The 27,342-nt window shown below is 40.4% G+C and overlaps 12 non-coding genes across 12 annotated transcripts; all 12 read right to left on the bottom strand.

Annotated features, from left to right (window-relative positions):
* Window positions 1-865: 865 nt before the first annotated feature.
* TRNAH-GUG (transfer RNA histidin (anticodon GUG)) lies at window positions 866-937 on the bottom strand. Its single transcript has one exon. It is a non-coding gene; the product is annotated as a tRNA-His (tRNA).
* A 1,279-nt stretch (window positions 938-2,216) lies between these two features.
* TRNAS-AGA (transfer RNA serine (anticodon AGA)) lies at window positions 2,217-2,298 on the bottom strand. The gene has a single exon. It is a non-coding gene; the product is annotated as a tRNA-Ser (tRNA).
* Window positions 2,299-4,885: 2,587 nt separating this feature from the next.
* TRNAH-GUG (transfer RNA histidin (anticodon GUG)) lies at window positions 4,886-4,957 on the bottom strand. Its single transcript has one exon. It is a non-coding gene; the product is annotated as a tRNA-His (tRNA).
* A 1,279-nt stretch (window positions 4,958-6,236) lies between these two features.
* Window positions 6,237-6,318, bottom strand: TRNAS-AGA (transfer RNA serine (anticodon AGA)). Its single transcript has one exon. It is a non-coding gene; the product is annotated as a tRNA-Ser (tRNA).
* A 2,587-nt stretch (window positions 6,319-8,905) lies between these two features.
* Window positions 8,906-8,977, bottom strand: TRNAH-GUG (transfer RNA histidin (anticodon GUG)). The gene has a single exon. It is a non-coding gene; the product is annotated as a tRNA-His (tRNA).
* A 1,279-nt stretch (window positions 8,978-10,256) lies between these two features.
* On the bottom strand, window positions 10,257-10,338 carry TRNAS-AGA (transfer RNA serine (anticodon AGA)). Its single transcript has one exon. It is a non-coding gene; the product is annotated as a tRNA-Ser (tRNA).
* A 3,930-nt stretch (window positions 10,339-14,268) lies between these two features.
* Window positions 14,269-14,350, bottom strand: TRNAS-AGA (transfer RNA serine (anticodon AGA)). Its single transcript has one exon. It is a non-coding gene; the product is annotated as a tRNA-Ser (tRNA).
* A 2,587-nt stretch (window positions 14,351-16,937) lies between these two features.
* TRNAH-GUG (transfer RNA histidin (anticodon GUG)) lies at window positions 16,938-17,009 on the bottom strand. The gene has a single exon. It is a non-coding gene; the product is annotated as a tRNA-His (tRNA).
* A 1,279-nt stretch (window positions 17,010-18,288) lies between these two features.
* Window positions 18,289-18,370, bottom strand: TRNAS-AGA (transfer RNA serine (anticodon AGA)). The gene has a single exon. It is a non-coding gene; the product is annotated as a tRNA-Ser (tRNA).
* A 2,588-nt stretch (window positions 18,371-20,958) lies between these two features.
* On the bottom strand, window positions 20,959-21,030 carry TRNAH-GUG (transfer RNA histidin (anticodon GUG)). The gene has a single exon. It is a non-coding gene; the product is annotated as a tRNA-His (tRNA).
* Window positions 21,031-22,309: 1,279 nt separating this feature from the next.
* Window positions 22,310-22,391, bottom strand: TRNAS-AGA (transfer RNA serine (anticodon AGA)). Its single transcript has one exon. It is a non-coding gene; the product is annotated as a tRNA-Ser (tRNA).
* Window positions 22,392-26,321: 3,930 nt separating this feature from the next.
* On the bottom strand, window positions 26,322-26,403 carry TRNAS-AGA (transfer RNA serine (anticodon AGA)). The gene has a single exon. It is a non-coding gene; the product is annotated as a tRNA-Ser (tRNA).
* Window positions 26,404-27,342: the final 939 nt, after the last annotated feature.

Genomic DNA, 27,342 nt, shown 5'->3' with positions numbered 1-27,342 from the left:
ATGAATATTTTAAAGTTCCAAAACTCCACACCACTTAGAAGAATTTCCAAGTGAAACCACTCAATGTTAGCCTATGGAAGAAAAGTGAGTTATCGGCTTTTAGGTAAGTACTCGACTGGCAGAGTTATGGTTCTGGGCATAGACTCAGGGGTCTCCCAGGGGAGTCCCAGCCTACTTGCCAAGCCTTAAACTCCCCTTTTATTACATATAATTTACACCTAAGGTAGGCCCTAGGTAGTCCTAGGTGCATGATGCTATGTAAGTAAAAAATAAGATATGTACTTTGGTGGTTCGCGTGTCCTGTAAGTACCAAACAGTCTATTTCATTTTTCACTACTGTGAGGTCTACCCCTCTCATAGGTTAGCTCTGTGTATTCCCCTATACTTTTTATTTGGTAATTCCATATCGGAGAGGAGTAGCTTTATTTATTTATTGAAAATCCTACTTACTGGTGAGGTTGGATTTAACTTTACTATTTTAGAAATGCCACTTTTAGAGAGTGAACATTTCTCTGCACTTACTGCTCTATTTGCCTGAAACCTGGCCCCAATACACGTCTGGATTGGGCTGGGTGACAGCAAAATTTGTGCCTTCCCTCTAGAGAGCCACAACACAGGTCACTCAACTGCACCTGGGGGGTGAGCTCCGCTCTCCCTTCACCCCCAATAGGTTCAAGAACGATAATTTATGTAAGTAAATACATTATAGCTACAGCTTATAATCATGCGAGTTTAAATCATTTGTTGTTAGATGGTTTAAATATTTGAAAGGATCTGTTTTTAATAGACATTTTACAAAAACCACTGGTACATTTGCTAATTCTGTAAAATTAACACCCAACTGCCGTGACATTGCCAACCACAATGCCGTGACTCGGATTCGAACCGAGGTTGCTGCGGCCACAACGCAGAGTACTAACCACTATACGATCACGGCGAGCTACTTGGGCTCAACGACATACAGTGACATGGAGAATTTATAATTCGGAACACTCAGGGCTGTTCCTGTGATAGGCTGGATGTATTCATTGCTTCCTCATTCCTCATTCAGAGGCTGCGTCTCCTCAGTGGTTGATAGGCTGAAACCGTTTCCTGGCCGCCTGCTTGTGAAATGCCAGGAGTCAAAGATCACACAATACACTTGCGGACCTGTGATGGGACACCAATGCAGAGAAACCCACCTGGCACAGACCTTCTATTCTGTCTATTAGACCTGCATCTTCCCTGCACCTTTCAAGCCATTTGTATGTGAAGCAAGAAAGAGTTAGAGAGTGATCCATCTACACTTTTATAGGGAGGATGTCGCCGTGAGCTCCTCCCAGCTAATCACACGAACAGCAGAAAAGCAAGATAATACACAGTTGAGGGGAGGGCTGCATGGTTATGTTTTTGAGTAAATATTGAAACTGACCTCAGTGGCTCATTAGCAGAGCTGCGGCTAATGACTGGTGCCAAATCATGATGAAGCAAGCACCATGGCTCGTAGGGGACCCACAACACGCTTTTCTTAGCTCACTGAATTAAAGTATAAACTTCCGCCGTGTGTGAGTGGTAAAGGCTTGTTAATATGGTTCCTTTTCCAATTCAAGTCTGACAACAAGAGGCAGGAACCACGTGGCTTCGGAAGCTCAGGAAAGTAGCCACCAATCACAGAGAAAGAGAGAACTGGCAGTATGAGAGGTGGAGAAAACAGAAGCGGGAGCAAGGAGCTCAAATGAGATTGATGGCGTTTAAATAGAGCGCGTAAAGGAACAGTTACACAGCTAAGAAATGGGAAAGACAGACTAGGGAAAAAAACACAGAAAGAGCCTGTAGATGAATTCTCTTCCTGGGACAGCAGGTTAAGAGAAATTACACATGGGGAGGTTAAGCATGTAACACGGGGGAGAATAAAAAAGAAAATGCAGTTTTATGAAGTGTGTTTGCCAATCCAGCCAGCACTTTTGTTCTATTTCTCTCTTTGCGTCTTTTATTGGTAAAGTAACTTTCAAGTGCATGCGCAGGTATGAATGAGAGAGCAACGGTATAATAATTTGAAGCGTTTACACCAGTGCTAAAGTAGGAATGAGGTGTAGCAAAGACATGAAAGAGGTAGCGATAACAAATATGTGGAGAGGCAATAGTGACACAAAAATAAGCCACCTATTTATAAAACTGAAATGGAAGAAATACTAAAGGTTAACTTCTGAAATTGTAGCCGATAATAAAAAGATTCTCGTTGTTGGCAGGATTCGAACCTGCGCGGGGATACCCCAATGGATTTCTAGTCCATCGTCTTAACCACTCGGCCACAACAACTTGCTGTAAGCTGCCTACAAATATTTTGTTTGAAAGTTTTGAAGTTTTCCCACACCAAAGTACTAATATTCTGCAATGCGCTTTTTAAAAACAATGTTTTTTTCATCATGCACGTTCTGTCCTAAAAATAAAAATTGCATGAGTATATCTCTGGATCTGTAAAAGGATACGCTTGCATTCAAACTCTCTTGTGGCACTCAAGTTTTTTGGACCCTGTTGCACTCTGTTTTTGCGCTGCTTTTAGTCTACGACCCATATTACAGAAGTCAACCATCTCTGAGTATTTGGGACTCCTTTGTAAGTGCCTTATCTTTAATCCTTGAAAAGCTCTATAATAAAGGGGTCTGTCAAAGATTGCTTGAATGGAGATAAAAGAAGGCCCACTTGTCTCACCAAATGCAGTAAAGAAACCTGATGTTTTACTCATGTTATCCTTAGTTCAGTTTTTGTTAGACCTGGCATCCTTAAGGTGGCCTACCAGCAACCTTTTTGCTTTTCACCTCACGTTTTGCTGTATCTTTATGTTGGCCGTAGGACTCTAATCACTTTATCACTACTGTGAGAAAGTGGCTCTGTAGATACTGTTCCCAAATAGGTACAGTGTGCACAGAGTCCCCAGTCCCCAGAGGTTTGGCAGAGGCTAAAGTTAGATATAACCTTACTCTCTAAAGTGGTAGCTTGCCGAGCAGTAAGGCAGTATCAGAGTACAGTGTAAAACATTTGTTGTACACACTCAGTCAGCAAATGGTCTCACACACTCAAGAACTGAACACTAGGCCATTGGTTTGCATAAAAAAGATATTGTTGTTTTATTTGAGAACCAACAATAGGTATCAAAATATACTTTCTCAGAGTGAGATGCTTTAGTTAAATACTTTGCAATAGGCAATTGACTTTTGCAGGTCATAGTTACAGTTTATTACAATAGGCAACACAATTTGAATCACAATAATACATTGAGCTCAATGGGAATTTTAAGTTATATGCAATTAATTACTTTCAGGAATACTTTTCTAAATCCAGGACTGGATCCTAGATTCAGTCCTGGGACAGTTCTTGGAAACAAGTGAGTAAATTCGTTTTAGTTACTGTTGTGATTTTTAAGCAATATTTTGCTATTTTAAAAGTTGACACTTAGAAACTTTTGCTGATCAAATTACCAATGTTATCCTAAGGAAGGAAATTCACTTAGCAGGTAAGTGGGGTTATGGTTACTTTTTCTAGGTCAGTGTTGGATCCTAGATCCAGCACTACTGTACCACCTGTAAGCAGTTGAGAAACTACGTTTAAGTTATACAGGCGATTTTTAAGGAATATTTACATGTTTGCAAAATCGACACTTAGAAGAAATTTCACAGAAAAACAGTCTATGGTTTCCTATGGAAGAAAATTCAAGTTACGGGTAAAGTACGTTCTCGTTACTTTTGTAATCCAGTGCTGGGCTCCTAGGCTCAGTACTGGGACATCTATCTAAAACAGGTAAACAATTACGTTTTCACAGTTGGTACGATTTTTAAAGAATATTTGTAAGTTTCAAAAATCGACACTTAGAAAATTTTCAGCAAAAAGCAGGCAATGATATCCCATGGAAGGAAATTCGAGTTACTGGTAAGTACGGTTAAAATTACTTTTCAGGGTCAGTACTGAGCTCCAAGATGCAGCACTGAGGTCTCTCCTGATAACAGGTGAGTAAATCAGAATTCGTTGTTCGGCTGATTTTAGATGAATATTTTAAAGTTCCAAAACTCCACACCACTTAGAAGAATTTCCAAGTGAAACCACTCAATGTTAGCCTATGGAAGAAAAGTGAGTTATCGGCTTTTAGGTAAGTACTCGACTGGCAGAGTTATGGTTCTGTGCATAGACTCAGGGGTCTCCCAGGGGAGTCCCAGCCTACTTGCCAAGCCTTAAACTCCCCTTTTATTACATATAATTTACACCTAAGGTAGGCCCTAGGTAGTCCTAGGTGCATGATGCTATGTAAGTAAAAAATAAGATATGTACTTTGGTGGTTCGCGTGTCCTGTAAGTACCAAACAGTCTATTTCATTTTTCACTACTGTGAGGTCTACCCCTCTCATAGGTTAGCTCTGTGTATTCCCCTATACTTTTTATTTGGTAATTCCATATCGGAGAGGAGTAGCTTTATTTATTTATTGAAAATCCTACTTACTGGTGAGGTTGGATTTAACTTTACTATTTTAGAAATGCCACTTTTAGAGAGTGAACATTTCTCTGCACTTACTGCTCTATTTGCCTGAAACCTGGCCCCAATACACGTCTGGATTGGGCTGGGTGACAGCAAAATTTGTGCCTTCCCTCTAGAGAGCCACAACACAGGTCACTCAACTGCACCTGGGGGGTGAGCTCCGCTCTCCCTTCACCCACAATAGGTTCAAGAATGATAATTTATGTAAGTAAATACATTATAGCTACAGCTTATAATCATGCGAGTTTAAATCATTTGTTGTTAGATGGTTTAAATATTTGAAAGGATCTGTTTTTAATAGACATTTTACAAAAACCTCTGGTACATTTGGTAATTCTGTAAAATTAACACCCAACTGCCGTGACATTGCCAACCACTATGCCGTGACTCGGATTCGAACCGAGGTTGCTGCGGCCACAACGCAGAGTACTAACCACTATACGATCACGGCGAGCTACTTGGGCTCAACAGCAAACAGTGACATGGAGAATTTATAATTCGGAACACTCAGGGCTGTTCCTGTGATAGGCTGGATGTATTCATTGCTTCCTCATTCCTCATTCAGAGGCTGCGTCTCCTCAGTGGTTGATAGGCTGAAACCGTTTCCTGGCCGCCTGCTTGTGAAATGCCAGGAGTCAAAGATCACACAATACACTTGCGGACCTGTGATGGGACACCAATGCAGAAAAACCCACCTGGCACAGACCTTCTATTCTGTCTATTAGACCTGCATCTTCCCTGCACCTTTCAAGCCATTTGTATGTGAAGCAAGAAAGAGTTAGAGAGTGATCCATCTACACTTTTATAGGGAGGATGTCGCCGTGAGCTCCTCCCAGCTAATCACACGAACAGCAGAAAAGCAAGATAATACACAGTTGAGGGGAGGGCTGCATGGTTATGTTTTTGAGTAAATATTGAAACTGACCTCAGTGGCTCATTAGCAGAGCTGCGGCTAATGACTGGTGCCAAATCATGATGAAGCAAGCACCATGGCTCGTAGGGGACCCACAACACGCTTTTCTTAGCTCACTGAATTAAAGTATAAACTTCCGCCGTGTGTGAGTGGTAAAGGCTTGTTAATATGGTTCCTTTTCCAATTCAAGTCTGACAACAAGAGGCAGGAACCATGTGGCTTCGGAAGCTCAGGAAAGTAGCCACCAATCACAGAGAAAGAGAGAACTGGCAGTATGAGAGGTGGAGAAAACAGAAGCGGGAGCAAGGAGCTCAAATGAGATTGATGGCGTTTAAATAGAGCGCTTAAAGGAACAGTTACACAGCTAAAAAATGGGAAAGACAGACTAGGGAAAAAAACACAGAAAGAGCCTGTAGATGAATTCTCTTCCTGGGACAGCAGGTTAAGAGAAATTACACATGGGGAGGTTAAGCATGTAACACGGGGGAGAATAAAAAAGAAAATGCAGTTTTATGAAGTGTGTTTGCCAATCCAGCCAGCACTTTTGTTCTATTTCTCTCTTTGCGTCTTTTATTGGTAAAGTAACTTTCAAGTGCATGCGCAGGTATGAATGAGAGAGCAACGGTATAATAATTTGAAGCGTTTACACCAGTGCTAAAGTAGGAATGAGGTGTAGCAAAGACATGAAAGAGGTAGCGATAACAAATATGTGGAGAGGCAATAGTGACACAAAAATAAGCCACCTATTTATAAAACTGAAATGGAAGAAATACTAAAGGTTAACTTCTGAAATTGTAGCCGATAATAAAAAGAATCTCATTGTTGGCAGGATTCGAACCTGCGCGGGGATACCCCAATGGATTTCTAGTCCATCGTCTTAACCACTCGGCCACAACAACTTGCTGTAAGCTGCCAACAAATATTTTGTTTGAAAGTTTTGAAGTTTTCCCACACCAAAGTACTAATATTCTGCAATGCGCTTTTTAAAAACAATGTTTTTTTCATCATGCACGTTCTGTCCTAAAAACAAAAATTGCATGAGTATATCTCTGGATCTGTAAAAGGATACGCTTGCATTCAAACTCTCTTGTGGCACTCAAGTTTTTTGGACCCTGTTGCACTCTGTTTTTGCGCTGCTTTTAGTCTACGACCCATATTACAGAAGTCAACCATCTCTGAGTATTTGGGACTCCTTTGTAAGTGCCTTATCTTTAATCCTTGAAAAGCTCTATAATAAAGGGGTCTGTTAAAGATTGCTTGAATGGAGATAAAAGAAGGCCCACTTGTCTCACCAAATGCAGTAGAGAAACCTGATGTTTTACTCATGTTATCCTTAGTTCAGTTTTTGTTAGACCTGGCATCCTTAAGGTGGCCTACCAGCAACCTTTTTGCTTTTCACCTCACGTTTTGCTGTATCTTTATGTTGGCCGTAGGACTCTAATCACTTTATCACTACTGTGAGAAAGTGGCTCTGTATATACTGTTCCCAAATAGGTACAGTGTGCACAGAGTCCCCAGTCCCCAGAGGTTTGGCAGAGGCTAAAGTTAGATATAACCTTACTCTCTAAAGTGGTAGCTTGCCGAGCAGTAAGGCAGTATCAGAGTACAGTGTAAATCATTTGTTGTACACACTCAGTCAGCAAATGGTCTCACACACTCAAGAACTGAACACTAAGCCATTGGTTTGCATAAAAAAGATATTGTTGTTTTATTTGAGAACCAACAATAGGTATCAAAATATACTTTCTCAGAGTGAGATGCTTTAGTTAAATACTTTGCAATAGGCAATTGACTTTTGCAGGTCATAGTTACAGTTTATTACAATAGGCAACACAATTTGAATCACAATAATACATTGAGCTCAATGGGAATTTTAAGTTATATGCAATTAATTACTTTCAGGAATACTTTTCTAAATCCAGGACTGGATCCTAGATTCAGTCTTGGGACAGTTCTTGGAAACAAGTGAGTAAATTCGTTTTAGTTACTGTTGTGATTTTTAAGCAATATTTTGCTATTTTAAAAGTTGACACTTAGAAACTTTTGCTGATCAAATTACCAATGTTATCCTATGGAAGGAAATTCACTTAGCAGGTAAGTGGGGTTATGGTTACTTTTTCTAGGTCAGTGTTGGATCCTAGATCCAGCACTACTGTACCACCTGTAAGCAGTTGAGAAACTACGTTTAAGTTATACAGGCGATTTTTAAGGAATATTTACATGTTTGCAAAATCGACACTTAGAAGAAATTTCACAGAAAAACAGTCAATGGTTTCCTATGGAAGAAAATTCAAGTTACGGGTAAAGTACGTTCTCGTTACTTTTGTAATCCAGTGCTGGGCTCCTAGGCTCAGTACTGGGACATCTATCTAAAACAGGTAAACAATTACGTTTTCACAGTTGGTACGATTTTTAAAGAATATTTGTAAGTTTAAAAAATCGACACTTAGAAAATTTTCAGCGAAAAGCAGGCAATGATATCCCATGGAAGGAAATTCGAGTTACTGGTAAGTACGGTTAAAATTACTTTTCAGGGTCAGTACTGAGCTCCAAGATGCAGCACTGAGGTCTCTCCTGATAACAGGTGTGTAAATCAGAATTCGTTGTTCGGCTGATTTTAGATGAATATTTTAAAGTTCCAAAACTCCACACCACTTAGAAGAATTTCCAAGTGAAACCACTCAATGTTAGCCTATGGAAGAAAAGTGAGTTATCGGCTTTTAGGTAAGTACTCGACTGGCAGAGTTATGGTTCTGGGCATAGACTCAGGGGTCTCCCAGGGGAGTCCCAGCCTACTTGCCAAGCCTTAAACTCCCCTTTTATTACATATAATTTACACCTAAGGTAGGCCCTAGGTAGTCCTAGGTGCATGATGCTATGTAAGTAAAAAATAAGATATGTACTTTGGTGGTTCGCGTGTCCTGTAAGTACCAAACAGTCTATTTCATTTTTCACTACTGTGAGGTCTACCCCTCTCATAGGTTAGCTCTGTGTATTCCCCTATACTTTTTATTTGGTAATTCCATATCGGAGAGGAGTAGCTTTATTTATTTATTGAAAATCCTACTTACTGGTGAGGTTGGATTTAACTTTACTATTTTAGAAATGCCACTTTTAGAGAGTGAACATTTCTCTGCACTTACTGCTCTATTTGCCTGAAACCTGGCCCCAATACACGTCTGGATTGGGCTGGGTGACAGCAAAATTTGTGCCTTCCCTCTAGAGAGCCACAACACAGGTCACTCAACTGCACCTGGGGGGTGAGCTCCGCTCTCCCTTCACCCCCAATAGGTTCAAGAACGATAATTTATGTAAGTAAATACATTATAGCTACAGCTTATAATCATGCGAGTTTAAATAATTTGTTGTTAGATGGTTTAAATATTTGAAAGGATCTGTTTTTAATAGACATTTTACAAAAACCACTGGTACATTTGCTAATTCTGTAAAATTAACACCCAACTGCCGTGACATTGCCAAACACAATGCCGTGACTCGGATTCGAACCGAGGTTGCTGCGGCCACAACGCAGAGTACTAACCACTATACGATCACGGCGAGCTACTTGGGCTCAACAACATACAGTGACATGGAGAATTTATAATTCGGAACACTCAGGGCTGTTCCTGTGATAGGCTGGATGTATTCATTGCTTCCTCATTCCTCATTCAGAGGCTGCGTCTCCTCAGTGGTTGATAGGCTGAAACCGTTTCCTGGCCGCCTGCTTGTGAAATGCCAGGAGTCAAAGATCACACAATACACTTGCGGACCTGTGATGGGACACCAATGCAGAGAAACCCACCTGGCACAGACCTTCTATTCTGTCTATTAGACCTGCATCTGCCCTGCACCTTTCAAGCCATTTGTATGTGAAGCAAGAAAGAGTTAGAGAGTGATCCATCTACACTTTTATAGGGAGGATGTCGCCGTGAGCTCCTCCCAGCTAATCACACGAACAGCAGAAAAGCAAGATAATACACAGTTGAGGGGAGGGCTGCATGGTTATGTTTTTGAGTAAATATTGAAACTGACCTCAGTGGCTCATTAGCAGAGCTGCGGCTAATGACTGGTGCCAAATCATGATGAAGCAAGCACCATGGCTCGTAGGGGACCCACAACACGCTTTTCTTAGCTCACTGAATTAAAGTATAAACTTCCGCCGTGTGTGAGTGGTAAAGGCTTGTTAATATGGTTCCTTTTCCAATTCAAGTCTGACAACAAGAGGCAGGAACCACGTGGCTTCGGAAGCTCAGGAAAGTAGCCACCAATCACAGAGAAAGAGAGAACTGGCAGTATGAGAGGTGGAGAAAACAGAAGCGGGAGCAAGGAGCTCAAATGAGATTGATGGCGTTTAAATAGAGCGCGTAAAGGAACAGTTACACAGCTAAGAAATGGGAAAGACAGACTAGGGAAAAAAACACAGAAAGAGCCTGTAGATGAATTCTCTTCCTGGGACAGCAGGTTAAGAGAAATTACACATGGGGAGGTTAAGCATGTAACACGGGGGAGAATAAAAAAGAAAATGCAGTTTTATGAAGTGTGTTTGCCAATCCAGCCAGCAATTTTTTTCTATTTCTCTCTTTGCGTCTTTTATTGGTAAAGTAACTTTCAAGTGCATGCGCAGGTATGAATGAGAGAGCAACGGTATAATAATTTGAAGCGTTTACACCAGTGCTAAAGTAGGAATGAGGTGTAGCAAAGACATGAAAGAGGTAGCGATAACAAATATGTGGAGAGGCAATAGTGACACAAAAATAAGCCACCTATTTATAAAACTGAAATGGAAGAAATACTAAAGGTTAACTTCTGAAATTGTAGCCGATAATAAAAAGATTCTCGTTGTTGGCAGGATTCGAACCTGCGCGGGGATACCCCAATGGATTTCTAGTCCATCGTCTTAACCACTCGGCCACAACAACTTGCTGTAAGCTGCCTACAAATATTTTGTTTGAAAGTTTTGAAGTTTTCCCACACCAAAGTACTAATATTCTGCAATGCGCTTTTTAAAAACAATGTTTTTTTCATCATGCACGTTCTGTCCTAAAAATAAAAATTGCATGAGTATATCTCTGGATCTGTAAAAGGATACGCTTGCATTCAAACTCTCTTGTGGCACTCAAGTTTTTTGGACCCTGTTGCACTCTGTTTTTGCGCTGCTTTTAGTCTACGACCCATATTACAGAAGTCAACCATCTCTGAGTATTTGGGACTCCTTTGTAAGTGCCTTATCTTTAATCCTTGAAAAGCTCTATAATAAAGGGGTCTGTCAAAGATTGCTTGAATGGAGATAAAAGAAGGCCCACTTGTCTCACCAAATGCAGTAGAGAAACCTGATGTTTTACTCATGTTATCCTTAGTTCAGTTTTTGTTAGACCTGGCATCCTTAAGGTGGCCTACCAGCAACCTTTTTGCTTTTCACCTCACGTTTTGCTGTATCTTTATGTTGGCCGTAGGACTCTAATCACTTTATCACTACTGTGAGAAAGTGGCTCTGTAGATACTGTTCCCAAATAGGTACAGTGTGCACAGAGTCCCCAGTCCCCAGAGGTTTGGCAGAGGCTAAAGTTAGATATAACCTTACTCTCTAAAGTGGTAGCTTGCCGAGCAGTAAGGCAGTATCAGAGTACAGTGTAAAACATTTGTTGTACACACTCAGTCAGCAAATGGTCTCACACACTCAAGAACTGAACACTAGGCCATTGGTTTGCATAAAAAAGATATTGTTGTTTTATTTGAGAACCAACAATAGGTATCAAAATATACTTTCTCAGAGTGAGATGCTTTAGTTAAATACTTTGCAATAGGCAATTGACTTTTGCAGGTCATAGTTACAGTTTATTACAATAGGCAACACAATTTGAATCACAATAATACATTGAGCTCAATGGGAATTTTAAGTTATATGCAATTAATTACTTTCAGGAATACTTTTCTAAATCCAGGACTGGATCCTAGATTCAGTCCTGGGACAGTTCTTGGAAACAAGTGAGTAAATTCGTTTTAGTTACTGTTGTGATTTTTAAGCAATATTTTGCTATTTTAAAAGTTGACACTTAGAAACTTTTGCTGATCAAATTACCAATGTTATCCTATGGAAGGAAATTCACTTAGCAGGTAAGTGGGGTTATGGTTACTTTTTCTAGGTCAGTGTTGGATCCTAGATCCAGCACTACTGTACCACCTGTAAGCAGTTGAGAAACTACGTTTAAGTTATACAGGCGATTTTTAAGGAATATTTACATGTTTGCAAAATCGACACTTAGAAGAAATTTCACAGAAAAACAGTCAATGGTTTCCTATGGAAGAAAATTCAAGTTACGGGTAAAGTACGTTCTCGTTACTTTTGTAATCCAGTGCTGGGCTCCTAGGCTCAGTACTGGGACATCTATCTAAAACAGGTAAACAATTACGTTTTCACAGTTGGTATGATTTTTAAAGAATATTTGTAAGTTTCAAAAATCGACACTTAGAAAATTTTCAGCAAAAAGCAGGCAATGATATCCCATGGAAGGAAATTCGAGTTACTGGTAAGTACGGTTAAAATTACTTTTCAGGGTCAGTACTGAGCTCCAAGATGCAGCACTGAGGTCTCTCCTGATAACAGGTGAGTAAATCAGAATTCGTTGTTCGGCTGATTTTAGATGAATATTTTAAAGTTCCAAAACTCCACACCACTTAGAAGAATTTCCAAGTGAAACCACTCAATGTTAGCCTATGGAAGAAAAGTGAGTTATCGGCTTTTAGGTAAGTACTCGACTGGCAGAGTTATGGTTCTGGGCATAGACTCAGGGGTCTCCCAGGGGAGTCCCAGCCTACTTGCCAAGCCTTAAACTCCCCTTTTATTACACATAATTTACACCTAAGGTAGGCCCTAGGTAGTCCTAGGTGCATGATGCTATGTAAGTAAAAAATAAGATATGTACTTTGGTGGTTCGCGTGTCCTGTAAGTACCAAACAGTCTATTTCATTTTTCACTACTGTGAGGTCTACCCCTCTCATAGGTTAGCTCTGTGTATTCCCCTATACTTTTTATTTGGTAATTCCATATCGGAGAGGAGTAGCTTTATTTATTTATTGAAAATCCTACTTACTGGTGAGGTTGGATTTAACTTTACTATTTTAGAAATGCCACTTTTAGAGAGTGAACATTTCTCTGCACTTACTGCTCTATTTGCCTGAAACCTGGCCCCAATACACGTCTGGATTGGGCTGGGTGACAGCAAAATTTGTGCCTTCCCTCTAGAGAGCCACAACACAGGTCACTCAACTGCACCTGGGGGGTGAGCTCCGCTCTCCCTTCACCCACAATAGGTTCAAGAATGATAATTTATGTAAGTAAATACATTATAGCTACAGCTTATAATCATGCGAGTTTAAATCATTTGTTGTTAGATGGTTTAAATATTTGAAAGGATCTGTTTTTAATAGACATTTTACAAAAACCACTGGTACATTTGCTAATTCTGTAAAATTAACACCCAACTGCCGTGACATTGCCAACCACTATGCCGTGACTCGGATTCGAACTGAGGTTGCTGCGGCCACAACACTGAGTACTAACCACTATACGATCACGGCGAGCTACTTGGGCTCAACGACATACAGTGACATGGAGAATTTATAATTCGGAACACTCAGGGCTGTTCCTGTGATAGGCTGGATGTATTCATTGCTTCCTCATTCCTCATTCAGAGGCTGCGTCTCCTCAGTGGTTGATAGGCTGAAACCGTTTCCTGGCCGCCTGCTTGTGAAATGCCAGGAGTCAAAGATCACACAATACACTTGCGGACCTGTGATGGGACACCAATGCAGAGAAACCCACCTGGCACAGACCTTCTATTCTGTCTATTAGACCTGCATCTTCCCTGCACCTTTCAAGCCCTTTGTTTGTGAAGCAAGAAAGAGTTAGAGAGTGATCCATCTACACTTTTATAGGGAGGATGTCGCCGTGAGCTCCTCCCAGCTAATCACACGAACAGCAGAAAAGCAAGATAATACACAGTTGAGGGGAGGGCTGCATGGTTATGTTTTTGAGTAAATATTGAAACTGACCTCAGTGGCTCATTAGCAGAGCTGCGGCTAATGACTGGTGCCAAATCATGATGAAGCAAGCACCATGGCTCGTAGGGGACCCACAACACGCTTTTCTTAGCTCACTGAATTAAAGTATAAACTTCCGCCGTGTGTGAGTGGTAAAGGCTTGTTAATATGGTTCCTTTTCCAATTCAAGTCTGACAACAAGAGGCAGGAACCACGTGGCTTCGGAAGCTCAGGAAAGTAGCCACCAATCACAGAGAAAGAGAGAACTGGCAGTATGAGAGGTGGAGAAAACCGAAGCAGGAGCAAGGAGCTCAAATGAGATTGATGGCGTTTAAATAGAGCGCGTAAAGGAACAGTTACACAGCTAAGAAATGGGAAAGACAGACTAGGGAAAAAAACACAGAAAGAGCCTGTAGATGAATTCTCTTCCTGGGACAGCAGGTTAAGAGAAATTACACATGGGGAGGTTAAGCATGTAACACGGGGGAGAATAAAAAAGAAAATGCAGTTTTATGAAGTGTGTTTGCCAATCCAGCCAGCACTTTTGTTCTATTTCTCTCTTTGCGTCTTTTATTGGTAAAGTAACTTTCAAGTGCATGCGCAGAGAGAGCAACGGTATAATAATTTGAAGCGTTTACACCAGTGCTAAAGTAGGAATGAGGTGTAGCAAAAGACATGAAAGAGGTAGCGATAACAAATATGTGGAGAGGCAATAGTGACACAAAAATAAGCCACCTATTTATAAAACTGAAATGGAAGAAATACTAAAGGTTAACTTCTGAAATTGTAGCCGATAATAAAAAGATTCTCGCTGTTGGCAGTATTCAAACCTGCGCGGGGATACCCCAATGGATTTCTAGTCCATCGCCTTAACCACTCAGCCACAACAACTTGCTGTAAGCTGCCTACAAATATTTTGTTTGAAAGTTTTGAAGTTTTCCCACATCAAAGTACTAATATTCTGCAATGCGCTTTTTAAAAACAATGTTTTTTTCATCATGCACGTTCTGTCCTAAAAATAAAAATTGCATGAGTATATCTCTGGATCTGTAAAAGGATACGCTTGCATGCAAACTCTCTTGTGGCACTCAAGTTTTTTGGACCCTGTTGCACTCTGTTTTTGCGCTGCTTTTAGTCTACGATCCATATTACAGAAGTCAACCATCTCTGAGTATTTGGGACTCCTTTGTAAGTGCCTTATCTTTAATCCTTGAAAAGCTCTATAATAAAGGGGTCTGTCAAAGATTGCTTGAATGGAGATAAAAGAAGGCCCACTTGTCTCACCAAATGCAGTAGAGAAACCTGATGTTTTACTCATGTTATCCTTAGTTCAGTTTTTGTTAGACCTGGCATCCTTAAGGTGGCCTACCAGCAACCTTTTTGCTTTTCACCTCACGTTTTGCTGTATCTTTATGTTGGCCATAGGACTCTAATCACTTTATCACTACTGTGAGAAAGTGGCTCTGTATATACTGTTCCCAAATAGGTACAGTGTGCACAGAGTCCCCAGTCCCCAGAGGTTTGGCAGAGGCTAAAGTTAGATATAACCTTACTCTCTAAAGTGGTAGCTTGCCGAGCAGTAAGGCAGTATCAGAGTACAGTGTAAAACATTTGTTGTACACACTCAGTCAGCAAATGGTCTCACACACTCAAGAACTGAACACTAGGCCATTGGTTTGCATAAAAAAGATATTGTTGTTTTATTTGAGAACCAACAATAGGTATCAAAATATACTTTCTCAGAATGAGATGCTTTAGTTAAATACTTTGCAATAGGCAATTGACTTTTGCAGGTCATAGTTACAGTTTATTACAATAGGCAACACAATTTGAATCACAATAATACATTGAGCTCAATGGGAATTTTAAGTTATATGCAATTAATTACTTTCAGGAATACTTTTCTAAATCCAGGACTGGATCCTAGATTCAGTCCTGGGACAGTTCTTGGAAACAAGTGGGTAAATTCGTTTTAGTTACTGTTGTGATTTTTAAGCAATATTTTGCTATTTTAAAAGTTGACACTTAGAAACTTTTGCTGATCAAATTACCAATGTTATCCTATGGAAGGAAATTCACTTAGCAGGTAAGTGGGGTTATGGTTACTTTTTCTAGGTCAGTGTTGGATCCTAGATTCAGCACTACTGTACCACCTGTAAGCAGTTGAGAAACTACGTTTAAGTTATACAGGCGATTTTTAAGGAATATTTACATGTTTGCAAAATCGACACTTAGAAGAAATTTCACAGAAAAACAGTCAATGGTTTCCTATAGAAGAAAATTCAAGTTACGGGTAAAGTACGTTCTCGTTACTTTTGTAATCCAGTGCTGGGCTCCTAGGCTCAGTACTGGGACATCTATCGAAAACAGGTAAACAATTACGTTTTCACAGTTGGTACGATTTTTAAAGAATATTTGTAAGTTTCAAAAATCGACACTTAGAAAATTTTCAGCAAAAAGCAGGCAATGATATCCCATGGAAGGAAATTCGAGTTACTGGTAAGTACGGTTAAAATTACTTTTCAGGGTCAGTACTGAGCTCCAAGATGCAGCACTGAGGTCTCTCCTGATAACAGGTGAGTAAATCAGAATTCGTTGTTCGGCTGATTTTAGATGAATATTTTAAAGTTCCAAAACTCCACACCACTTAGAAGAATTTCCAAGTGAAACCACTCAATGTTAGCCTATGGAAGAAAAGTGAGTTATCGGCTTTTAGGTAAGTACTCGACTGGCAGAGTTATGGTTCTGGGCATAGACTCAGGGGTCTCCCAGGGGAGTCCCAGCCTACTTGCCAAGCCTTAAACTCCCCTTTTATTACATATAATTTACACCTAAGGTAGGCCCTAGGTAGTCCTAGGTGCATGATGCTATGTAAGTAAAAAATAAGATATGTACTTTGGTGGTTCGCGTGTCCAGTAAGTACCAAACAGTCTATTTCATTTTTCACTACTGTGAGGTCTACCCCTCTCATAGGTTAGTTCTGTGTATTCCCCTATACTTTTTATTTGGTAATTCCATATCGGAGAGGAGTAGCTTTATTTATTTATTGAAAATCCTACTTACTGGTGAGGTTGGATTTAACTTTACTATTTTAGAAATGCCACTTTTAGAGAGTGAACATTTCTCTGCACTTACTGCTCTATTTGCCTGAAACCTGGCCCCAATACACGTCTGGATTGGGCTGGGTGACAGTAAAATTTGTGCCTTCCCTCTAGAGAGCCACAACACAGGTCACTCAACGGCACCTGGGGGGTGAGCTCCGCTCCCCCTTTACCCCCAATAGGTTCAAGAACGATAATTTATGTAAGTAAATACATTATAGCTACAGCTTATAATCATGCGAGTTTAAATCATTTGTTGTTAGATGGTTTAAATATTTGAAAGGATCTGTTTTTAATAGACATTTTACAAAAACCACTGGTACATTTGCTAATTCTGTAAAAGTAACACCCAACTGCCGTGACATTGCCAACCATAATGCCGTGACTCGGATTCGAACCGAGGTTGCTGCAGCCACAACGCAGAGTACTAACCACTATACGATCACGGCGAGCTACTTGGGCTCAACGACATACAGTGACATGGAGAATTTATAATTCGGAACACTCAGGGCTGTTCCTGTGATAGGCTGGATGTATTCATTGCTTCCTCATTCCTCATTCAGAGGCTGCGTCTCCTCAGTGGTTGATAGGCTGAAACCGTTTCCTGGCCGCCTGCTTGTGAAATGCCAGGAGTCAAAGATCACACAATACACTTGCGGACCTGTGATGGGACACCAATGCAGAGAAACCCACCTGGCACAGACCTTCTATTCTGTCTATTAGACCTGCATCTTCCCTGCACCTTTCAAGCCATTTGTATGTGAAGCAAGAAAGAGTTAGAGAGTGATCCATCTACACTTTTATAGGGAGGATGTCGCCGTGAGCTCCTCCCAGCTAATCACACGAACAGCAGAAAAGCAAGATAATACACAGTTGAGGGGAGGGCTGCATGGTTATGTTTTTGAGTAAATATTGAAACTGACCTCAGTGGCTCATTAGCAGAGCTGCGGCTAATGACTGGTGCCAAATCATGATGAAGCAAGCACCATGGCTCGTAGGGGACCCACAACACGCTTTTCTTAGCTCACTGAATTAAAGTATAAACTTCCGCCATGTGTGAGTGGTAAAGGCTTGTTAATATGGTTCCTTTTCCAATTCAAGTCTGACAACAAGAGGCAGGAACCACGTGGCTTCGGAAGCTCAGGAAAGTAGCCACCAATCACAGAGAAAGAGAGAACTGGCAGTATGAGAGGTGGAGAAAACAGAAGCGGGAGCAAGGAGCTCAAATGAGATTGATGGCGTTTAAATAGAGCGCGTAAAGGAACAGTTACACAGCTAAGAAATGGGAAAGACAGACTAGGGAAAAAAACACAGAAAGAGCCTGTAGATGAATTCTCTTCCTGGGACAGCAGGTTAAGAGAAATTACACATGGGGAGGTTAAGCATGTAACACGGGGGAGAATAAAAAAGAAAATGCAGTTTTATGAAGTGTGTTTGCCAATCCAGCCAGCACTTTTGTTCTATTTCTCTCTTTGCGTCTTTTATTGGTAAAGTAACTTTCAAGTGCATGCGCAGGTATGAATGAGAGAGCAACGGTATAATAATTTGAAGCGTTTACACCAGTGCTAAAGTAGGAATGAGGTGTAGCAAAGACATGAAATAGGTAGCGATAACAAATATGTGGAGAGGCAATAGTGACACAAAAATAAGCCACCTATTTATAAAACTGAAATGGAAGAAATACTAAAGGTTAACTTCTGAAATTGTAGCCGATAATAAAAAGATTCTCGTTGTTGGCAGAATTCGAACCTGCGCGGGGATACCCCAATGGATTTCTAGTCCATCGCCTTAACCACTCGGCCACAACAACTTGCTGTAAGCTGCCTACAAATATTTTGTTTGAAAGTTTTGAAGTTTTCCCACATCAAAGTACTAATATTCTGCAATGCGCTTTTTAAAAACAATGTTTTTTTCATCATGCACGTTCTGTCCTAAAAATAAAAATTGCATGAGTATATCTCTGGATCTGTAAAAGGATACGCTTGCATTCAAACTCTCTTGTGGCACTCAAGTTTTTTGGACCCCGTTGCACTCTGTTTTTGCGCTGCTTTTAGTCTACGACCCATATTACAGAAGTCAACCATCTCTGAGTATTTGGGACTCCTTTGTAAGTGCCTTATCTTTAATCCTTGAAAAGCTCTATAATAAAGGGGTCTGTCAAAGATTGCTTGAATGGAAGATAAAAGAAGGCCCATTTGTCTCACCAGATGCAGTAGAGAAACCTGATGTTTTACTCATGTTATCCTTAGTTCAGTTTTTGTTAGACCTGGCATCCTTAAGGTGGCCTACCAGCAACCTTTTTGCTTTTCACCTCACGTTTTGCTGTATCTTTATGTTGGCCGTAGGACTCTAATCACTTTATCACTACTGTGAGAAAGTGGCTCTGTATATACTGTTCCCAAATAGGTACAGTGTGCACAGAGTCCCCAGTCCCCAGAGGTTTGGCAGAGGCTAAAGTTAGATATAACCTTACTCTCTAAAGTGGTAGCTTGCCGAGCAGTAAGGCAGTATCAGAGTACAGTGTAAAACATTTGTTGTACACACTCAGTCAGCAAATGGTCTCACACACTCAAGAACTGAACACTAAGCCATTGGTTTGCATAAAAAAGATATTGTTGTTTTATTTGAGAACCAACAATAGGTATCAAAATATACTTTCTCAGAGTGAGATGCTTTAGTTAAATACTTTGCAATAGGCAATTGACTTTTGCAGGTCATAGTTACAGTTTATTACAATAGGCAACACAATTTGAATCACAATAATACATTGAGCTCAATGGGAATTTTAAGTTATATGCAATTAATTACTTTCAGGAATACTTTTCTAAATCCAGGACTGGATCCTAGATTCAGTCTTGGGACAGTTCTTGGAAACAAGTGAGTAAATTCGTTTTAGTTACTGTTGTGATTTTTAAGCAATATTTTGCTATTTTAAAAGTTGACACTTAGAAACTTTTGCTGATCAAATTACCAATGTTATCCTATGGAAGGAAATTCACTTAGCAGGTAAGTGGGGTTATGGTTACTTTTTCTAGGTCAGTGTTGGATCCTAGATCCAGCACTACTGTACCACCTGTAAGCAGTTGAGAAACTACGTTTAAGTTATACAGGCGATTTTTAAGGAATATTTACATGTTTGCAAAATCGACACTTAGAAGAAATTTCACAGAAAAACAGTCAATGGTTTCCTATGGAAGAAAATTCAAGTTACGGGTAAAGTACGTTCTCGTTACTTTTGTAATCCAGTGCTGGGCTCCTAGGCTCAGTACTGGGACATCTATCTAAAACAGGTAAACAATTACGTTTTCACAGTTGGTACGATTTTTAAAGAATATTTGTAAGTTTAAAAAATCGACACTTAGAAAATTTTCAGCGAAAAGCAGGCAATGATATCCCATGGAAGGAAATTCGAGTTACTGGTAAGTACGGTTAAAATTACTTTTCAGGGTCAGTACTGAGCTCCAAGATGCAGCACTGAGGTCTCTCCTGATAACAGGTGTGTAAATCAGAATTCGTTGTTCGGCTGATTTTAGATGAATATTTTAAAGTTCCAAAACTCCACACCACTTAGAAGAATTTCCAAGTGAAACCACTCAATGTTAGCCTATGGAAGAAAAGTGAGTTATCGGCTTTTAGGTAAGTACTCGACTGGCAGAGTTATGGTTCTGGGCATAGACTCAGGGGTCTCCCAGGGGAGTCCCAGCCTACTTGCCAAGCCTTAAACTCCCCTTTTATTACATATAATTTACACCTAAGGTAGGCCCTAGGTAGTCCTAGGTGCATGATGCTATGTAAGTAAAAAATAAGATATGTACTTTGGTGGTTCGCGTGTCCTGTAAGTACCAAACAGTCTATTTCATTTTTCACTACTGTGAGGTCTACCCCTCTCATAGGTTAGCTCTGTGTATTCCCCTATACTTTTTATTTGGTAATTCCATATCGGAGAGGAGTAGCTTTATTTATTTATTGAAAATCCTACTTACTGGTGAGGTTGGATTTAACTTTACTATTTTAGAAATGCCACTTTTAGAGAGTGAACATTTCTCTGCACTTACTGCTCTATTTGCCTGAAACCTGGCCCCAATACACGTCTGGATTGGGCTGGGTGACAGCAAAATTTGTGCCTTCCCTCTAGAGAGCCACAACACAGGTCACTCAACTGCACCTGGGGGGTGAGCTCCGCTCTCCCTTCACCCCCAATAGGTTCAAGAACGATAATTTATGTAAGTAAATACATTATAGCTACAGCTTATAATCATGCGAGTTTAAATAATTTGTTGTTAGATGGTTTAAATATTTGAAAGGATCTGTTTTTAATAGACATTTTACAAAAACCACTGGTACATTTGCTAATTCTGTAAAATTAACACCCAACTGCCGTGACATTGCCAAACACAATGCCGTGACTCGGATTCGAACCGAGGTTGCTGCGGCCACAACGCAGAGTACTAACCACTATACGATCACGGCGAGCTACTTGGGCTCAACAACATACAGTGACATGGAGAATTTATAATTCGGAACACTCAGGGCTGTTCCTGTGATAGGCTGGATGTATTCATTGCTTCCTCATTCCTCATTCAGAGGCTGCGTCTCCTCAGTGGTTGATAGGCTGAAACCGTTTCCTGGCCGCCTGCTTGTGAAATGCCAGGAGTCAAAGATCACACAATACACTTGCGGACCTGTGATGGGACACCAATGCAGAGAAACCCACCTGGCACAGACCTTCTATTCTGTCTATTAGACCTGCATCTGCCCTGCACCTTTCAAGCCATTTGTATGTGAAGCAAGAAAGAGTTAGAGAGTGATCCATCTACACTTTTATAGGGAGGATGTCGCCGTGAGCTCCTCCCAGCTAATCACACGAACAGCAGAAAAGCAAGATAATACACAGTTGAGGGGAGGGCTGCATGGTTATGTTTTTGAGTAAATATTGAAACTGACCTCAGTGGCTCATTAGCAGAGCTGCGGCTAATGACTGGTGCCAAATCATGATGAAGCAAGCACCATGGCTCGTAGGGGACCCACAACACGCTTTTCTTAGCTCACTGAATTAAAGTATAAACTTCCGCCGTGTGTGAGTGGTAAAGGCTTGTTAATATGGTTCCTTTTCCAATTCAAGTCTGACAACAAGAGGCAGGAACCACGTGGCTTCGGAAGCTCAGGAAAGTAGCCACCAATCACAGAGAAAGAGAGAACTGGCAGTATGAGAGGTGGAGAAAACAGAAGCGGGAGCAAGGAGCTCAAATGAGATTGATGGCGTTTAAATAGAGCGCGTAAAGGAACAGTTACACAGCTAAGAAATGGGAAAGACAGACTAGGGAAAAAAACACAGAAAGAGCCTGTAGATGAATTCTCTTCCTGGGACAGCAGGTTAAGAGAAATTACACATGGGGAGGTTAAGCATGTAACACGGGGGAGAATAAAAAAGAAAATGCAGTTTTATGAAGTGTGTTTGCCAATCCAGCCAGCAATTTTTTTCTATTTCTCTCTTTGCGTCTTTTATTGGTAAAGTAACTTTCAAGTGCATGCGCAGGTATGAATGAGAGAGCAACGGTATAATAATTTGAAGCGTTTACACCAGTGCTAAAGTAGGAATGAGGTGTAGCAAAGACATGAAAGAGGTAGCGATAACAAATATGTGGAGAGGCAATAGTGACACAAAAATAAGCCACCTATTTATAAAACTGAAATGGAAGAAATACTAAAGGTTAACTTCTGAAATTGTAGCCGATAATAAAAAGATTCTCGTTGTTGGCAGGATTCGAACCTGCGCGGGGATACCCCAATGGATTTCTAGTCCATCGTCTTAACCACTCGGCCACAACAACTTGCTGTAAGCTGCCTACAAATATTTTGTTTGAAAGTTTTGAAGTTTTCCCACACCAAAGTACTAATATTCTGCAATGCGCTTTTTAAAAACAATGTTTTTTTCATCATGCACGTTCTGTCCTAAAAATAAAAATTGCATGAGTATATCTCTGGATCTGTAAAAGGATACGCTTGCATTCAAACTCTCTTGTGGCACTCAAGTTTTTTGGACCCTGTTGCACTCTGTTTTTGCGCTGCTTTTAGTCTACGACCCATATTACAGAAGTCAACCATCTCTGAGTATTTGGGACTCCTTTGTAAGTGCCTTATCTTTAATCCTTGAAAAGCTCTATAATAAAGGGGTCTGTCAAAGATTGCTTGAATGGAGATAAAAGAAGGCCCACTTGTCTCACCAAATGCAGTAGAGAAACCTGATGTTTTACTCATGTTATCCTTAGTTCAGTTTTTGTTAGACCTGGCATCCTTAAGGTGGCCTACCAGCAACCTTTTTGCTTTTCACCTCACGTTTTGCTGTATCTTTATGTTGGCCGTAGGACTCTAATCACTTTATCACTACTGTGAGAAAGTGGCTCTGTAGATACTGTTCCCAAATAGGTACAGTGTGCACAGAGTCCCCAGTCCCCAGAGGTTTGGCAGAGGCTAAAGTTAGATATAACCTTACTCTCTAAAGTGGTAGCTTGCCGAGCAGTAAGGCAGTATCAGAGTACAGTGTAAAACATTTGTTGTACACACTCAGTCAGCAAATGGTCTCACACACTCAAGAACTGAACACTAGGCCATTGGTTTGCATAAAAAAGATATTGTTGTTTTATTTGAGAACCAACAATAGGTATCAAAATATACTTTCTCAGAGTGAGATGCTTTAGTTAAATACTTTGCAATAGGCAATTGACTTTTGCAGGTCATAGTTACAGTTTATTACAATAGGCAACACAATTTGAATCACAATAATACATTGAGCTCAATGGGAATTTTAAGTTATATGCAATTAATTACTTTCAGGAATACTTTTCTAAATCCAGGACTGGATCCTAGATTCAGTCCTGGGACAGTTCTTGGAAACAAGTGAGTAAATTCGTTTTAGTTACTGTTGTGATTTTTAAGCAATATTTTGCTATTTTAAAAGTTGACACTTAGAAACTTTTGCTGATCAAATTACCAATGTTATCCTATGGAAGGAAATTCACTTAGCAGGTAAGTGGGGTTATGGTTACTTTTTCTAGGTCAGTGTTGGATCCTAGATCCAGCACTACTGTACCACCTGTAAGCAGTTGAGAAACTACGTTTAAGTTATACAGGCGATTTTTAAGGAATATTTACATGTTTGCAAAATCGACACTTAGAAGAAATTTCACAGAAAAACAGTCAATGGTTTCCTATGGAAGAAAATTCAAGTTACGGGTAAAGTACGTTCTCGTTACTTTTGTAATCCAGTGCTGGGCTCCTAGGCTCAGTACTGGGACATCTATCTAAAACAGGTAAACAATTACGTTTTCACAGTTGGTATGATTTTTAAAGAATATTTGTAAGTTTCAAAAATCGACACTTAGAAAATTTTCAGCAAAAAGCAGGCAATGATATCCCATGGAAGGAAATTCGAGTTACTGGTAAGTACGGTTAAAATTACTTTTCAGGGTCAGTACTGAGCTCCAAGATGCAGCACTGAGGTCTCTCCTGATAACAGGTGAGTAAATCAGAATTCGTTGTTCGGCTGATTTTAGATGAATATTTTAAAGTTCCAAAACTCCACACCACTTAGAAGAATTTCCAAGTGAAACCACTCAATGTTAGCCTATGGAAGAAAAGTGAGTTATCGGCTTTTAGGTAAGTACTCGACTGGCAGAGTTATGGTTCTGGGCATAGACTCAGGGGTCTCCCAGGGGAGTCCCAGCCTACTTGCCAAGCCTTAAACTCCCCTTTTATTACACATAATTTACACCTAAGGTAGGCCCTAGGTAGTCCTAGGTGCATGATGCTATGTAAGTAAAAAATAAGATATGTACTTTGGTGGTTCGCGTGTCCTGTAAGTACCAAACAGTCTATTTCATTTTTCACTACTGTGAGGTCTACCCCTCTCATAGGTTAGCTCTGTGTATTCCCCTATACTTTTTATTTGGTAATTCCATATCGGAGAGGAGTAGCTTTATTTATTTATTGAAAATCCTACTTACTGGTGAGGTTGGATTTAACTTTACTATTTTAGAAATGCCACTTTTAGAGAGTGAACATTTCTCTGCACTTACTGCTCTATTTGCCTGAAACCTGGCCCCAATACACGTCTGGATTGGGCTGGGTGACAGCAAAATTTGTGCCTTCCCTCTAGAGAGCCACAACACAGGTCACTCAACTGCACCTGGGGGGTGAGCTCCGCTCTCCCTTCACCCACAATAGGTTCAAGAATGATAATTTATGTAAGTAAATACATTATAGCTACAGCTTATAATCATGCGAGTTTAAATCATTTGTTGTTAGATGGTTTAAATATTTGAAAGGATCTGTTTTTAATAGACATTTTACAAAAACCACTGGTACATTTGCTAATTCTGTAAAATTAACACCCAACTGCCGTGACATTGCCAACCACTATGCCGTGACTCGGATTCGAACTGAGGTTGCTGCGGCCACAACACTGAGTACTAACCACTATACGATCACGGCGAGCTACTTGGGCTCAACGACATACAGTGACATGGAGAATTTATAATTCGGAACACTCAGGGCTGTTCCTGTGATAGGCTGGATGTATTCATTGCTTCCTCATTCCTCATTCAGAGGCTGCGTCTCCTCAGTGGTTGATAGGCTGAAACCGTTTCCTGGCCGCCTGCTTGTGAAATGCCAGGAGTCAAAGATCACACAATACACTTGCGGACCTGTGATGGGACACCAATGCAGAGAAACCCACCTGGCACAGACCTTCTATTCTGTCTATTAGACCTGCATCTTCCCTGCACCTTTCAAGCCCTTTGTTTGTGAAGCAAGAAAGAGTTAGAGAGTGATCCATCTACACTTTTATAGGGAGGATGTCGCCGTGAGCTCCTCCCAGCTAATCACACGAACAGCAGAAAAGCAAGATAATACACAGTTGAGGGGAGGGCTGCATGGTTATGTTTTTGAGTAAATATTGAAACTGACCTCAGTGGCTCATTAGCAGAGCTGCGGCTAATGACTGGTGCCAAATCATGATGAAGCAAGCACCATGGCTCGTAGGGGACCCACAACACGCTTTTCTTAGCTCACTGAATTAAAGTATAAACTTCCGCCGTGTGTGAGTGGTAAAGGCTTGTTAATATGGTTCCTTTTCCAATTCAAGTCTGACAACAAGAGGCAGGAACCACGTGGCTTCGGAAGCTCAGGAAAGTAGCCACCAATCACAGAGAAAGAGAGAACTGGCAGTATGAGAGGTGGAGAAAACCGAAGCAGGAGCAAGGAGCTCAAATGAGATTGATGGCGTTTAAATAGAGCGCGTAAAGGAACAGTTACACAGCTAAGAAATGGGAAAGACAGACTAGGGAAAAAAACACAGAAAGAGCCTGTAGATGAATTCTCTTCCTGGGACAGCAGGTTAAGAGAAATTACACATGGGGAGGTTAAGCATGTAACACGGGGGAGAATAAAAAAGAAAATGCAGTTTTATGAAGTGTGTTTGCCAATCCAGCCAGCACTTTTGTTCTATTTCTCTCTTTGCGTCTTTTATTGGTAAAGTAACTTTCAAGTGCATGCGCAGAGAGAGCAACGGTATAATAATTTGAAGCGTTTACACCAGTGCTAAAGTAGGAATGAGGTGTAGCAAAAGACATGAAAGAGGTAGCGATAACAAATATGTGGAGAGGCAATAGTGACACAAAAATAAGCCACCTATTTATAAAACTGAAATGGAAGAAATACTAAAGGTTAACTTCTGAAATTGTAGCCGATAATAAAAAGATTCTCGCTGTTGGCAGTATTCAAACCTGCGCGGGGATACCCCAATGGATTTCTAGTCCATCGCCTTAACCACTCAGCCACAACAACTTGCTGTAAGCTGCCTACAAATATTTTGTTTGAAAGTTTTGAAGTTTTCCCACATCAAAGTACTAATATTCTGCAATGCGCTTTTTAAAAACAATGTTTTTTTCATCATGCACGTTCTGTCCTAAAAATAAAAATTGCATGAGTATATCTCTGGATCTGTAAAAGGATACGCTTGCATGCAAACTCTCTTGTGGCACTCAAGTTTTTTGGACCCTGTTGCACTCTGTTTTTGCGCTGCTTTTAGTCTACGATCCATATTACAGAAGTCAACCATCTCTGAGTATTTGGGACTCCTTTGTAAGTGCCTTATCTTTAATCCTTGAAAAGCTCTATAATAAAGGGGTCTGTCAAAGATTGCTTGAATGGAGATAAAAGAAGGCCCACTTGTCTCACCAAATGCAGTAGAGAAACCTGATGTTTTACTCATGTTATCCTTAGTTCAGTTTTTGTTAGACCTGGCATCCTTAAGGTGGCCTACCAGCAACCTTTTTGCTTTTCACCTCACGTTTTGCTGTATCTTTATGTTGGCCATAGGACTCTAATCACTTTATCACTACTGTGAGAAAGTGGCTCTGTATATACTGTTCCCAAATAGGTACAGTGTGCACAGAGTCCCCAGTCCCCAGAGGTTTGGCAGAGGCTAAAGTTAGATATAACCTTACTCTCTAAAGTGGTAGCTTGCCGAGCAGTAAGGCAGTATCAGAGTACAGTGTAAAACATTTGTTGTACACACTCAGTCAGCAAATGGTCTCACACACTCAAGAACTGAACACTAGGCCATTGGTTTGCATAAAAAAGATATTGTTGTTTTATTTGAGAACCAACAATAGGTATCAAAATATACTTTCTCAGAATGAGATGCTTTAGTTAAATACTTTGCAATAGGCAATTGACTTTTGCAGGTCATAGTTACAGTTTATTACAATAGGCAACACAATT

The sequence above is a fragment of the Triturus cristatus genome, chromosome 12 (assembly GCF_964204655.1).
Source record: "Triturus cristatus chromosome 12, aTriCri1.1, whole genome shotgun sequence".
Taxonomy (NCBI): Eukaryota; Metazoa; Chordata; class Amphibia; order Caudata; family Salamandridae; genus Triturus; species Triturus cristatus.
Note: the sequence above shows the minus strand (reverse complement) of the source record. Positions and strands in the feature narration are given on the sequence as shown.